Source organism: Capricornis sumatraensis, chromosome 22 (assembly GCF_032405125.1).
Source record: "Capricornis sumatraensis isolate serow.1 chromosome 22, serow.2, whole genome shotgun sequence".
Lineage (NCBI taxonomy): Eukaryota > Metazoa > Chordata > Mammalia > Artiodactyla > Bovidae > Capricornis > Capricornis sumatraensis.
The window spans coordinates 39,922,477-39,938,813 of record NC_091090.1 but is presented as its reverse complement, the minus strand read 5'-3'; positions in this window follow the sequence as shown (position 1 = coordinate 39,938,813).

Here is a 16,337-nt window from a genome sequence, read left to right as displayed (position 1 = left end):
TATTTTTGCATACATTGTAGAATCTAAGAAAGCATCACGATTCAACCGAAAAATTACTGATGGACATCAGTTTCAGCACGATTTAGCGGTTAAAGAGAAGCCAAAATAAAACCTCACAATGTACTAGGAATCGCTGTATACAAAATGTGCAATCAGCCCTCGTGAATGTGTTTTCACCTGTAGAGTGAAATGCCAATTCTGAATAATGACAGAACTGCAGAAAGAAGAATAAAAGGCGTTCCCATTTAGTGAGTGTCTACAGTGTGCCTAAGCCCATGATCATTTTCCCAGGGAAATACAGTCACAGAGACACACATAGGGCCTCCTATGGCCAGCGTTCCAAATGCACTACACATGAGAACCCATTTAACCCAGGGAGCCCAGCTTGGTGTTCCGTGATGACCTCGAGGTGTGGGGTAGGAGGAGAGGAGGGAGGCTCAAGGGGGAGGTGAGATATAGATATATATAATTATGACTGATTCCCGTTGTTGTACAGCAGAAAGCAAAACAACATTGTAAAGCAATTTCCCTCCAATTAGAAAATAAATTTAAAAAGAAAAAAACTTATTTAATACCTACAGCAGCACTATGAAGAAGATATTATTCCTGCAATGATTCCATTACGTTGGGGAGCTATTATGATGCTTTCACAACCCAAAACTTGAAGAGGTGAAAAAAAGTGAAAATGTTAACAGCTCAGTCATGTCTGATATTTTGTGATCCCCCTAGACTGTAGCCCGCCAGGCCCCTCCATCCATGGAATTCTCCAGGCAAGGATACAAGAGTGGGTAGCCATTCCCTTCTCCAGGGGATCTTCTGGACTCTGGACTCAGAAATCGAACCCAGGTCTCCCTCATTGCAGGCAGATTCTTTACCATCTGAGCCACCAGCAGGTGAGCATTATTTAAATCACGCATCTGGTGTATACAGGTTTGTGGATTCAAACCCAGGTTGTCTGATCTGGGTTCAAATTCAAATCTATGCTCTTGAATATTAATATGCAAATACAGGCTTCCCTGGTGGCTCAGGTAGTAAAGAATATGCCTGCAATGCAGGAGATGGAAGAGACACGAGTTTGATCCCTGGGTCAGGAAGATCCCCTGGAGAAGGAAATGGCAACCCATTCCAATATTCTCGCCTGGAGAATCCCATGGACAGAGGAGACTGGTGGGCTACAGTTGATGGGGTCGCAAAGAGTCGGACACAACTGAGAGACTAAGCACGCACAGTCTTCTTACAAGTTAGTTTTCAGTTGTAATAGTCTCTTGAGAGGGTTGGAAGAGCTGCAGAATGAAGGAAAAAAATGGAACAAAGATTTGAAGTCACAGATTTTATTTTCTTGGGCTCCAAAATCACTGTGGACAGTGACTGCAGCCATGAAATTAAAAGACACTTTCTCCTTGGAAGAAAAGCTATGACAAACCTAGACAGCACATTAAAAGGCGAGACATTACTTTGCCAACAAAGATCAGTATAGTCAAAGCTATGGTTTTTCCAGCAGTCATATAAGGATGTGAGAGTTGGGCCATTAAGAAGGCTTGGCGCCAAAGAATTGATATTTTCAAATTGCGGTGCTGGAGAAGACTCTTGAGAGTCCCTTGGACGGCAAAGAGATCAAATCAGTCCATCCTAAAGGAAATCTACCCTGAATATTCATTGGAAGGATTGATGCTGAAGCTGAAGCTCCAATACTTTTGCCACTTGAGGTAAAGAACTGACTTATTGGAAAAGACCCTACTGCTGGGAAAGATTGAGGGCAAGAGAAGAAGAGGATGACAGAGAATGAGATGGTTGGATGGCATCACTGAATCAATGGACATGAGTTTAAGCAAACTCCAGGAGATAGTGAAGGGCAGGGAAGCCTGGTGTGCTGCAGTTCATGGGGTTACAAAAGAGTCTGACACAACTTAGCAACTAAACAACAATAGGAGAAGGGTTAAAGTCTAAAAGTCAGTGAGTAGGGAGACCCTATCCCATAAGAATTATTAGAAAACTGAGTTTTCATTATAGTGTTCCTTTAATGATATTTTAACTCAGAAGATATCCTGGTAAATTGGCGTGGGTGGGGACTGGAAGCCCTGGCTTGTAGCGTTTGCCAGTTTTCATGGTATAAATACTCCGACCATGGCTGATTTCAAGACTCCAACAGTAACGACCTGTTTCCAAGATTCCCGAATATTTAACAGTTGGTTCTCGCAAGCTCGTAGGAGAAGCCCTTAGCAGATCAATGCCTCTATTTCCAGGTCAGCCTTCACCTCTCTGATTAAACCCCACCTCCTCTGATGCTTCAAGGTCTTCCATAGTCTTCTGTATCTTTCTTGTTCCCCTCCCAAACTGTACTCGTACCTCTTATATTTAATGAAAGACGTTTTTACTTTTGTTGTTCTTGATTTTAAAGGAAGGTGAGACATTTATATTTCTCTTCCATTGACTATCTAGTTAAACCTGACAAAGGTGTATAGCTTTCTAAGTGGGAGTGACCCTTGCCTAACTGGGTAAAAGGTTGTTTACTCTGAGAATTGGTCAGCTTCCAAGAGAACTGAGGAGCCTGCAGGTGAAAGTTTGCATGTGCCCCCAATACTCACACGCATGTAATAATCTTTATTGCAAGCCTTGTACCGCCAGGTGCTTGTACAAACATACCACACTCACCACTTTGGATCTGCACCTGTTCTCAAGTACTCGCCTGTACTTTAGCCAGTACACAGTATTTTGAGGTCCCCATACCCATGCAAAGTCACTCTGTAAGTACATGATTACCATGAGGTCATGATAGGAATTCAGACCTAGCAAATTAAACTGCAATTACCCTTTGAGAACCCAAGTAACTTTAAGGATAATCACCATGTTCTCTGTAATATTGTTTTCAGATCTTTGGGGAAGCTCATACATAAAGCACATATAACCAAATGAATAATTACAGCAAGGGACTGAAAGGTAGTTACAAAACAATATGTTAGTCACTCAGTCATGTCTGACTCTGTAACCCCATGGATTGTAGCCGGCCAGGCTCATCTGTCCATGGAATTCTCCAGGTAAGAATACTATAGTGGGTAGCCACTCCCTTCTCCAGGGGATCTTCCTGACCCAGACATCGAACTGGGATCTCTTGCATTGCAGGTAGATTCTTTACCATCTGAGCCACCAGGGAAGCCCAGTTACAAAATAACTGCATGCTATTTGATTCATACAGATTTAACAGAGGATTCCCAACACCATTTCTTGTACCTTGGGACACTTTGAAGTTATTCTTTTTTTTTTTTCCCTCCCCCTTGGTTCTGTTTAATGGTAAGCCATAACTCTTTTGAATAATGTTGTTTGGTACAATATATATACTAAAGTGCAGGCTCTAAGTGGAGGTTAGAGTTCAGTACAAAATTTGGGTTTTTTTTTTCCTGTGTTATGTAGAGTAAGGGTTTTCCGCCTTTGAAAGTTGATTGGAAATGCAGCCTACTTTGGGAAAACACGTAGCCGTGCAAATTTCTTGCTTATTAATGGAGGGCTCTATTCTAGCACCTAGATGTGCTTGAAGAATTCTCCCCAAGTATCACTGGCTTCTTATTCCATTTATTCTAATAACAAGTCTAGCTGTATTTCTCTCTCCCTCTGCCTCCTTTCTCATTTCAGAAATGGAAGCTAAAAGAGATGAAAGTGAAAGTGTTAGTCAGTCATGTCTGACTCTTTGTGATCCTATGGACTGCCGCCCACCAGGCTCCTCTGTCCACAGAATCCTCCAGGCAAGGATACTGGAGTGGGTAGCCATGCCCTTCTCCAGGGCATCTTCCTGACCCAGGGATCAAATCTGGGTCTCCGGCGTTGCAGACAGATTCTCTACCATCTGAGACACGAGCTAAAAGTAAATAAGCGCATGCCTGTGGCACTGGGGAGAAGTCTTTGAGCTGGGAAACAGAAGACAGGGCAAATTGTTCACCTTCTCCATCTCTGGCTGATTAATTTTAAGCTGAGAATGAGTACATTTTGTGAGCAACGCCTACAAATGCATAGTGTATGTGAATGTGTTTCAAAAAATTGGAAGTACTATTTTAAAATACAGCCACTAATATAACAGTATTCTTTAAATTTTTGAGTAAATCCTAGTAATGGAACTTGATCTAGTTACATACCACTGCTCACTCTCCACCCCCTCACTGTTCCTAGACCCTGCCTCTCATTCTATCCTATCTTTGGCAATTTCTTGTTCTAATCACCCTTTGGTCAAGCACAGGAAACTGCAAAAAAGAAAAAAAAAAAAAAAAAAAGCCAAACCTTGTAGGAAACTTGTTCTTTGTATCTTAACAGGAAATTAATTATTGTTGCACTTCTACCTTTAGGAAATTTTAGGAATTTTTCCTTGAAGGATATTGCTTGCTACAATCGACTGGATGCAGAAATAGTCTAAGAATTGAAACTGCTAAGAATTAGAACTTTTGAATACCACCAGTATTGCTAATATAGTCTAGATGGTGAAGCTTAGCAAGATATTATACTTGCAATTGAGACCTAAGGTTTGCCATGCCTTTTGGAAATTATTTGCAAAGCATTTTGCCAAAGGGATTTATGTCTCTTCTATTCTCAGAGGCTGGGGTGCTGGACAATGCCGGTCCCAGGGTAGATGCAGCCAATATGGTTTCTTTTCTCAGACCCTTCATGTCACAAATGCTTATTCCACTGGTAATTCAAAATGAATCTAGCCAGTTTTCATTTACTGTATCACTCAACATACCACCGTTTCCACAGTAAAATAATATTATAACCATCAAAATTATTTCCTAAGTATAAAAGAGCTGAAGTAGTTAGCCTTATTATGTTAAAAATAATATAATAAGAAAACCAATAACGAGTCAATAAATCATGCAGAGTTTAGGTTCACAGTTTCAAAGTGAATTAAAAGTCATCCTGATTTAGTAGGAGAACACATTTGTGAAAACTAGACTTCATAACAGACTTATGAATGCTTTCTGGATGCAAATCAGATAAATAAGCAGCCCTTAACATACAAGTACCCAATAAGCAACCTGGACTTCTAAAGCCAATTGTATTTGCAAAGGCTGATGATATTCAACATAGATGGAAAATGAGGAACGTGTGACTGGGAGGCAAAAAGTGGAGACAGCATATGACATTAAATATTCTTTTAAGAACGATGGTTAACAAGGACTCATTAGAAGCAGTAGTTTAAAAGGTACATATTGCTACACATGAGGTTTGGGGAGTATTTATTTAGGATAGAAACTTTTAAAATAAAGTTATTGGCTGAGGAAATGTTATTAGTAAAAATGATCCACTGAGATATGAAGATAGTAGGGTTGATTGATGGGAGTTCCAGAGAAACACAGGATGGGGCCAAGAGCATCCTTGGAGAAGCCGGAGCACTGCAACCAAGGGTAGCCCCAGCTCGCCACAACTAGAGAGAGCCCACGCTCAGCAACAAAGACCAAGTGCAGCAAAAAAGAAAAATGAACTTTACAGAAACACTGAGAACATGTTCTGGTCAGAAAAGACAGACTATTACCTCCCTAGACATAAATACTGTGATACTATTAACGTAGTCCATGATTGAGTAACTTCTTTAGATAGTAGATCACTTTTCCTTAGGAAATAGTATAATACAGAAGTAATTAACAGGGTTTCCCAGGTGGTGCTAGTGGTAAAGAATCTGCCTGCGATGCAGGAGACATGGGTTGGATCCCTGGGTCGGGAAGATACCCTGGAGGAGGGCATTGCAACCCACTCCAATATTCTTGTCTGGAGAATCCCACAGACAGAGGAGCCTGGTGGGCTACAGTCCATAGGGTCACAAAAGAGTTGGACACAACTGAATCAACTTAGCATGCAGGCATACACACACACACACACACACACACACACACATATATATATATATATATAAATACACATATAAAGATTGTTCTTACATTAATATCTTACTTTGTAAAAAATGTCATGTCAATAGGTAATTGTTTCACCTGTGCTAGTCTTATCTCTGTTATAAGAACACATGGATTATGTCTTATTTCCTTTATATTTGACACAGTGTCTACCCCTCTCCTGGATCAGTAATATGCATTCAGTATAGATTTGTAAAACTAAAGGGGTCTTGCAAAGATCAACTCCTCATGGGCTCAGATGCCTTGTTCCACCGCAGGCTCTCAGCAAGTCCGGGAGCCCATGCTCACTCTCAGATTCTTAGCCAATGTTCACTGCAATGTACCACCCCTTCTGAATAATTCATACAAAACTTCCTTTGGTCTTATACTATCTTTCTTCAAGATCTCATTTTACTGTACCCAGAATTATATTATTAACCTTTAAAATATCCTTGAGCATTCAGGAGGCATTAAAGAAAACTTTTGTTTTCCAGGTGAACATATTTTAAGCTCTGAGACATGAGGATCCTGTTCACAGTCACAGCGAACCCGTGGCAGTAAGAAAAGAACATTTAAAGGCTTTTGTACCTGTAGGGGCCATGGTGCCAAAAAGGAAACAGACTGATAAAGAGTCTCCATTTGGACTTGATCACTTTTTCCTCACCCCCATTGTTGGGATCTCTATAAAAATAGCTTTTCCCCAGTGATGACTGTCACTCTTTCTAAATGGAAAACAACTTGTAAACTTCTTTTACCTCCCTGAAGTGGGACAATATTGGCACAAACATTTCCTTGATATTTAATAACTCCCTCCAACTGCTGCAGCTGCTCCAAGACAGACATAGGCAGAGATTAGATAGGGTGTTTGCACCTGGCCGGCCATAAACTGTTTCTTAGTTGCAGATGAAGGTTACCAGGCCCCATTCCCTTCTGTCCTCAGACCCAGGAGGTGGAAACATGAAAGGGAGCTGCAGTTATTTATAAACAGTAAAAACTTTGGGGGAGTGTATCAAATGAATGGACTGATTTGCCTACTCAGAGTAGAAGCGGAGGTTTTTCCAGGCAGTTGACAACTCTGGTGCTTAGAAATGCCTCCTCCTGGCCTAGTGCTTTCTATCCCAATGTTAGACTATCGGTTTTGTTTCTAGCAGAGGGTAGGTGTGAACTCAACATGGATTATGTGCTCCATCTGTGAGTTCTCAGTTCTGTCCTTCGACAAGTAGGATGTTTTGTCTTTTCAACTTGGCCTTGGTACATCTGCCTCCCACTGGCCTCTGCACCCACCACTCTGGTTTTCTAGACCCAGCATCTTGACCAAGGGTTGGGAGAAATGGAGCTCAGCTTGGAGAAGGGGGCGGAGCTGGGTACCTTTTGTGGAGTGTTCTCCTTAATTTGATTCAATAGATCCTGGCTGGCAGGAAGCACAATAAAAATGAGTTTATAGACCTCTGAGGCCAGCTGTCATCTACTTAGCCACAGTTTGCTAATTTGAAAGCATTATGGAAAAAAAACCGTTCATATTAGCAGATCATTTGAACGGCCTCCTTTCCTCCCCCACAAATCCTAAATAACCTACACTTCTGTTACCAGTGTGTTCTGTAAGCCTGATTCATTCTTAGACTGGAATAACTCTTTTTGACTATCTCCAATTCAGAGGCATGGGCTCCCCTGGTCGCTCAGTGCTAAAAGAATCCACTTGCTAATGCAGGAGACGCAGGGTCTATCCCTCGGTCAGGAAGATCCCTTGGAGAAGGAAGTGTCAACCCACTCCAGTATTCTTGCCTAGAAAATCCCATGGACAGAGGAACCTGGCGGGGCTATAGTCCATGGGGTCCCAAAGAGTCAGACATGACTTAGTGACTAAACAACAAATTCAGAAGTATACACAAGGAACTTCAGTTCAAATGGAAATACGCCGTATTTGCGGCATTTTGCACTCCTTTTTTCTAGTAGTTTCCAAGTTTTTCAAGTATGAGAGCCCCTGTTCTACCTAATAATAGTTTTGTTTTAGTCTGTGTTGATTGAGACTACCAAAAGCTACTGTGAAAGCAGCATATTTTGTATTTATTAATCATGACAAAGCAACCTACACACGAAAAATGTGCATATATTCCAATGCACTATTTATTCTGTCCTTGATAGTACTTGGTATAAATACAGATTCCAGGACCCCTTAAAGGAACTCCAAGGATTTCCAGGGGTGCAAAGCCAAAATTATAAAGACAGTCACTGTTCAAAAAACAGCAATGACTCTTACAGAAAGAATTTAGAGGGAGAGCTGTTGAAATAATCTTGCAAAAACTTGCAGAATAAGATCTTTGGTACATCATGTTCCACAGGATAAAGAGAGGAGCATTTGAATTTCCAGCAATAAGTTTAGGTATTATGATTTTGCCATTTAGCCAAGACTTTTTTTAATGGACCAGTGTAATTAGATAAAACTCCTAATCAGCTCCTTTTATCTTCTTATAGTATGTAACCTTTAACCAGTATACTTACTGTGATTAGTAATACTGAACTATACTCAAAAGTCCCTATATTAAAACTATATTAGTTACAATGTAGAGTACATGATGCACAATCTGATTTAATTTTTATGAGATCATTAACAAATATTAAACTATAATATATAATCTAAAATCATGTTCTATCTCTATTCAGACTGGTAAAATAATATTCAGGTAACTGGATATGTATTAAAAGTTACTTCTAACTTCATTTTCCCCTTTGCTTTGTTAGGAACAAGCAATGGTTTCTAAAAGATTCTCTGATTCACACCTTAAAACACAGAGCAGAACTCTAACATAAATCATAGGCCCTTCTTCTCCAAAAAGTATAGAGAAAAACATATTGTATCCCAATTTTCAGTAATCCTTGACTTTTCCTATTTTCTCCTGGGAGTCCACTCTTCCTGAAGGAATTAGGTTTGGTTTGTAATCTAAAGCCCTGATGTTTTCACAGGGAGAAAAGACATGAAAAAGATCAGCCTCACACCTAAGCCAAATGATTCCCTGGATAATCCTCTCCAGATAGCAAACATTAGAACAAGCAAAGATAAACTTCACATGGGCAGCTCCAAGGCTACGCATCCCTAGGAGGGAAACTTCCAGACTTCCCTGGGTGCCTAGTTACAGAAAGGATATGATCCGTGGTGAGGAAAGATACACATTCCCACGCGGAGTTTACAGAAGTAAAATAGTGATCTCCAACAGCAGGCAGGGGACCTGATAACCTCTCCTAGTTGGGTTGCCCAGAATTATCTTTGAAAGCCAAAGGGCAGGATATTGACATAAACTCAACTGCCCTGACAACATGTAGTTAACCTGCCAACATCTTCTGGATACAAACCTTTGCAGAACTTCCAAAAGGGCAAAAATCAAAGCCTTCACTCTCAGTCCTGTTCTCTCACGAGGTTGCATTCCTCACGTAGTATAACACCTCCCTTCACCCCAAAAGTTTTCAGCTCCCTCTCCCCAAGGCCAACACTGAGCCCCCTCTCCCTGGATTTACATCCAGGTGTGAATTCATACATGTGGTGGGAATCCTTCATCCAAATGCAAATCATTCTTGCAAGATCAAAATTCTTTTGCTAGGGACAGTCGGGGCAGGCCTCTAAGGAAATTTGCATTTTGACTGGTAGTATAGGCACGGTAGAGGGTTATGAAGTAAAGGGACAAAGAGATCACTGCAAAATCAAATTAACAAACAAATGAGATACAAATATACTCTATTAACTGTCTACATTTTTTTGAAACAGGAAGAGGCTAGAATTTAGAATGCTGATATGCACCTCATTGAAAAGGGGCAAAAAGAATTTTAATGAATCACAACACAACTTGAGATGCAGCCCAGATCACTAGAGTCTCCATGATTGTAACTCAATGGAGAGCTGGCTTGATTTAGCCTTCTGCTGATGATTCTTATACTATAATTCAAAGTAAGAGTTCCATACTGCTTGTAGTTTAAGATAGCTGTTATAAAAGAATATTCAAGGTAGCATTAGAAAAATTTTAAAACATTTCCAACCCAATATTTCAAATAGCTTGCTACAACATTTCCGGACAATACTTTTATGTTATAAAAAAATGAAAATTTCTCCAAATTTAGCTCCCAAAAGTCCAGTCTTAGTCTATTCTTTATATCATTCTCCTTCACCCAAATATATTGACACTGAGAAACCAAAATACCTAGAGTCAGTGATGTGGATAAGTGTGAGGCCAATAAAAATGACTGACGGGAAAAGTATCACCAACACGCACAATTTGTGAGATGGAGTCGTAAGTACTTTGACTATTACAGAGATCCACCATGAGGACAGAAACTTGGATAATGGCCAGTGTCAAACATCCTTGATCTCTGGGATCGACCTGGGGTGTGCCTCCCCACCAAACACACAGATTCATATCCTCGAGAGCTTTACAGGTAGACGTGGGTCCTGTGCACAACGGAGCCACCTCCACAGACAGGCACCACCTGGAGATGGATCTCCTGACTCAGATATGCAGAACACAGTAAGACTGGCCTTTACAACCACGGGGGATGAATGACGCCAAACGCATTTTCTCGAGTGTGTTTAAAACTGCTCACAGATGAGGATTAGAATCATTAGTGTCATATTCTCCTATGCTTCTGAAGAAGACTACAAGCTTCTCTGAGCACAGAAAGTTTCCCTGTTGCCGCTTCTCCTGCCAGATCCCCACTGCAGCCAAGTAGTACCAGACATCCGACCATCAAACCATTGGCCATCGTAGGAACTAGAAGCTAGATCAGCTGAGAGTGTCTGTTTGGAATCATTTAATGTAATTACTGGCACATGATAATAAGATATTTGTCTCTTTTCCTCCGTCTTTCACACCTGCCCTTCTCACCTTTCTGAAACCAGAGAAGTAGTGTGTATGTGTGTGTGTGTGCGCACGCATGCATGCACACGCACGCACATGCTATTGAGTAAAAGTCCTATTCACATCTAACTGTAATTGTGTAGCTCTTTCTTATCACAAAAGGCTTAAAAGTCGTATTTTCATTAAAGGGAAGAAAAAACTGACCCTACCCTCCCTCCTTAACTGTTCTCCATTCTAGCAGTAATACCTCCATTCCTTAAATGCCATTGGGAGTCAATAGATTGGCTTTCACAAACTGCTTTCTAAATGCCTGCTTTAAACAACATGGCATTTTACATATTCCCATTCAGTCCTTCCCCAGAGTCAACAGCGGACTCAAAATGCAACTATATCTCCAGGTCTGTTACCACTGTTATATAATATAGTCTGCTCATGAACCATAAATTCTATGTCATGCATGTATTAAGTGTTCAGTGCAAGTTCTATGCCATTCTACCTCTTATCCTTAAAGCTAACTGAAGGTTGTGCATGCATGCTAAGTTGCTTCAGTCATTCCAACTCTGTGAAATCCTATGGACTGTAGCCGACCAGGCTCCTCTGTCCATGGGCTTCTCCAGGCAAGAATACTGGAGTGTGTTGCCATCCCCTCCTGCAGGGGATCTTCCTGACCCAGGGATCGAACCCACATCTCTTACATCTCCTGCATTGGCAGGCAGGTTCTTAACCACTAGTGTAGCTTACCTCCTATGCTATTTATTCCACTGAAAGACCATTTGAATGGGAAGCCTCTTCATTTTCTGCATGACTTTAACCTTATTCATAACACTATTACTTTCCTTTCTTTTATGGTTCATTCAATAGACATTTGTGCAGTATCTTTTATGAACAGGATCACAACGAGAGACGATGGAGTGCCGTGGATAACAGAGCAGGCTGCTTAAGAGAAGACAGGATCAGCCTCAGCCAAGTCACTTCTGTGCCATTCCTCAGTTTCCTCATCTGTAGATTGGGGATAATTATAGTATCTCTCTCATAATGTTGTTGCAAGGAATTAATGGGGCAGATCTGTTAAGTGCTTAGAACAATGGCAAGCATCTGTTAAGTGATAACTATTTAGATGTATCCAGGAGCTAGTACAGCAGTTCTTAGTCAGCGGTCCATGAACTGCTAGAGTCCACAGATGGGCTTAGAGTTCCAGAACTCCTTGAAATCATTTGTAAAAGTTAAGACTACTTTGTCTAGAGGGGAAGTTTATAGTTTTCATCAGATTCTCAAAGGAGTGTGTGAAGACAAAAAGGTTACAAACCACTGAACTAGAGCTGCAGGGACACGAGACAAACTTTCCTCTAACAGAGGAGATGGACATTTAGTGACAATAAATATGACAGCAGTTATGTCGAAATGGTCCAGTGTGCAATGCGACACATAGAAGAGCCACCTGGGGGAGTGATGCAACCAACAAAGCTTCCTAGAGTGGGGAGCGTGTCAAAGAAGTCCTCAGTATGAAGAGACAGCCAGATGACAAGGGGGAGGAAGAGTGTTCCAGGGACAGTGAGAGTGCAAAGGGTCACATATGAGTGGGCCGAGAAGAAATTATACCACAAGTAAGGAAATTAGGAGGCTAATGCATCAGTCACAAAGTGAAGCACTTAGGGAGTCAACTAAGGCAGTGGTCTCAGGTAGAGGATAGCAGGTAAGCTAGGGTCCTTTCTTACACATCGGGGGCTCATGAGTCTCCCACTTAATTATTGCAGATATGTACTGAGATAAATTTTCAAGCATATACCTAAAGTATATTATTTCTACCAACCAAAACTACCAGATGATGTTACTGATTTTCATGTCAGAATTAAAAATCTACTGAGGAAAAGAAAAGTGCAAATTTGAAAGCTAACTTATTTATGAAAAGGCATTTCCAATTCCATTTTAATTTATTTCTGAAATCCAGCTGGAATGACCTAAGTATTCCTTGCATGCACAACATTTCAACATCAAGGGTATCTATGATCATTTCAGTGGTGGTAACTAGCTTCACATAGTCTGTAGCTAAACATAATCGATTCTGTAGCTTCCTAATGATCTGCCCTGAGGAGTTATTATTCCTGATGGCAATTAATCAAAATTAAAACAGACTGCATAGAATGAAGCAAATTCAAACCTCCGGCCTCAGTTAGGAACACCTGCGTATTTAGATTAATCATGGGTCCTGCTCGAATGTGACAGGTATATCAATATTATAGAGAAAAGAGAAGGGTAACATTTTCCAGTAGAGTTCCACGTGTGATTCCAAGGAGCAAAGATTCTAAACCTGAGTCTATGTCAAACAAAACCAAAATCCATAGTTATCCAAGGGGGGAGAGGGGGAGGGGTAGAAGGAACTGGGAGATTGGAACTGACACACACACACTATTGATACTATGCATAAAATAGATGGCTAATGAGAACACTCTGTATAGCACAGGTGTCTCTACTTAATGCAATGGTGATGTGAATGGGAAGGAAGTTCAAAAGGGAGGGATTATATGTATATATATATATATGGATGGATGGTTAATTTTGCTGTACAGTAAAAACTGACACAATGTTAATGCAACAGTACTTCAATGAAAAAATAATTTTAAAGAAATGGAGACATAAAGACTTTCCCAGAGAATCAAAAGCTGTTGGGAGTTCATTGCCACTAGACTTGTCTTATAAGAAATGATAAAAGGAATTCTTCAAGCTTAAATGAAAGGATACTAATTAGTCACATAAAAAGATATAAAAATATAAGATATACTGGTAAAGGTAACTATACAGTCAAATTCAGAATACTCTAATACAGTGGTATAGTGTTGTGTTAACTCCAGTATAAAGGATAAAGGAGAAAGGTATTATGAATAACTATAGCTACAATAATTTGTTAATGGATATACAATATAATAAGACATAAACTGTGACATCATAAACATGAAATGAGGGAAAATAAAAGAGTAGAATTTTTGTGATCAAAGTTATCAGATTGAAATAGACTATTATAGCTATCAGATGTTTTGTGTAAATTTCACAGTAGTCACAAAGCAAAAATTTACAGTAGACACACAAAGATAAAGAGAAATTAATAAAAGCAAACCATTACGGAAAAATCTGGAGAAGGAAAAGGCAACTCACTCCAGAATTCTTGCCCAAAGCATCCTGTGGACAGAGAAGCCTGGTGGGCTGCTGTCTGTAGGGCTGCACAGAGTCAGACACGACTGAAGCAACTTAGCATGCATGCATGCATTGGAGAAGGAAATGGCAACCCACTCCAGTATTCTTGCCTGGAGAATCCCAGGGACAGAAGAGCCTGGCGGGCTGCTGCCTATGGGGTCACAGAGAGTCGGACACGACTGAAGTGACTTAGCAGCAGCAGCAGAATGGAAAAATCATCAATTCACAAAGCAAATCTGCAAGCAAGAAAGAAAGGAACAAAGGAACTCGAGAACAGTTAAAAAACAATTAACAAGATAGATAGTAAGTGCTTGGGGCTTCCCTGGCGACTCTGTGGTAAAGCATCTGACTCCAAATGCAGGAGATGTGGGTTTGATCCCTGGGTCAGGCTGATCCCCTAGAGAAAGGAAATGGCAATCTACTCCAGTATTCCTGCCTGGGAAATCCATGGACAGAGAAGCCTGACAGGGTACAGTCCATGGGATCACAAAAGAATCAGCCATGACCGAGCAACTAAACAACCACCACCACACCAGTAAGTCCTTACCTATCGATGATTACTTTAAATGTAAATGGATTAAACTCTCCATACAAAAGATGTAGCTGAATGGAAAAAACAAAAAGACCCAACTGTCTACCGCCTACAAGAGACTCACTTCCACTTTAAGGACACACATATGTTTAAAGTAAAGGAATGGAAAAAGACATTCCATGTAATGGCATCCTAAAGAGAAAAGGGTAGCTATGTTTGCATCAGACAAGATAGACTTGAAGTCAGAAACTGTACAAAAAGCAAAGAAAGTCATTATATTATGATAAAGGAATCAATTCATCAAAAATATATAACAATTGAAATATATATGCACCCACATCAGAGTACCTAAATATATAAAACAAATACTAAACAATCTGAAGAGAAAAACAAACAAAAGAATAATATTAGGGGAATTCAGTATCCCATTTTCAATGCTGAATAATCATCCAAGCAGAAAATCAATATGAAACATTAGAGTTGAACCATACTTTAACCCGGGTCTTCCCAGGTGGCACTAGTTGTAAAGAACCTGCCTGCCAATGCAGGAGATATAAGAGATCTGGGTTCGATCCGTGGGTCTGGAAGATCCCCTGGAGAAGGAAATGGCAACCCATTCTAGTATTCTTAGCTGGAGAATCCCATGGACAGAAGAGCCTGGCACCTGCCAGTCCATTGGGTTGCAAAAGTCAGACACGACTGATGCAACTTAGCATACTTTAGCCCAAAGGATCTAACAGACATTTATAGAACATGCTATGTAACAGCAGCAGAATACACATTCCTTTCAGGCACACAAGGAACACTGTCCAGGATAGATCATGTATCAGGCCACAAAACATGTCTCAGAAAACTTAAGAAGATTGAAATCATATGAAGTACCTTTTTTGACCACAATGGTATGAAAACAGAAATCAGTTACAGAAGAAAACATTGAAAATTCACACATATGCGGAAATTAAACAACAAACTCCTGAACAACTAATAGATCAAAGAAGAAATCAAAAGAAAAATAAAAAATACCTTGAAACAAACAAAAATGGAAATCAGTTCAGTTCAGTTCAGTCACTCAGTCGTGTCTGACTCTTTGGGACCCCATGAATCGCAGCACGCCAGGCCTCCCTGTCCCTCACCAACTCCTGGAGTTCACTCAAACTCACATCCATCGAGTGGGTGATGCCATCCAGCCATCTCATCCTCTATTGTCCCCTTCTCTGCCTGCCCCCAATCCCTCCCAGCATCAGAGTCTTTTCCAATGAGTCAACTCTTCACATGAGGTGGCCAAAGTACTGGAGTTTCAGCTTTAGCATCATTCTTTCCAAAGAACACGCAGGACTGATCTCCTTTAGAATGGACTGGTTCAAAACTAATGAAATGCAGCAACACAGTTCAAAGAGGGATGTTTATAGCAAAATGCCTACATTAAGAAAAAAGAAAGATCTCAAATAAACAATCTAACATCACACTTCCAGGGACTAGAAAAAGAAGAACAAATGAACCCCAAAAGTTAGCAGAAGGAAGGAAATACAAAGATCAGAGCAAAAAAAAAAAAAAAAAAAAAAAGAAATAAAGACCAGAAAAATAACAGAAAAGATCAATAAAACTGAGAGTTGGTTTTTTTTAAAAGATTTAAAAAAAAAAAAACCTGACAAACTGTTAAGTAAACTAACTATAAAAAACAGAAGACTTACATAAAATACAAAATGAAAGAGGAGACATTAAAGCTGATACTACAGAAATACAAACGATCATAAGAGAGAACTATGAACAACTGTATGCCAATAAATTGGACAACCTAGAAGAAATGGATAAATTTCTAGAAATGTACATTTTTTTTTTGCCCTGAACTAAACTGGAAAGTAGGTAGGAATTTACCAATTGTGAAGTGAAACTCGCTCAGTTGTGTCC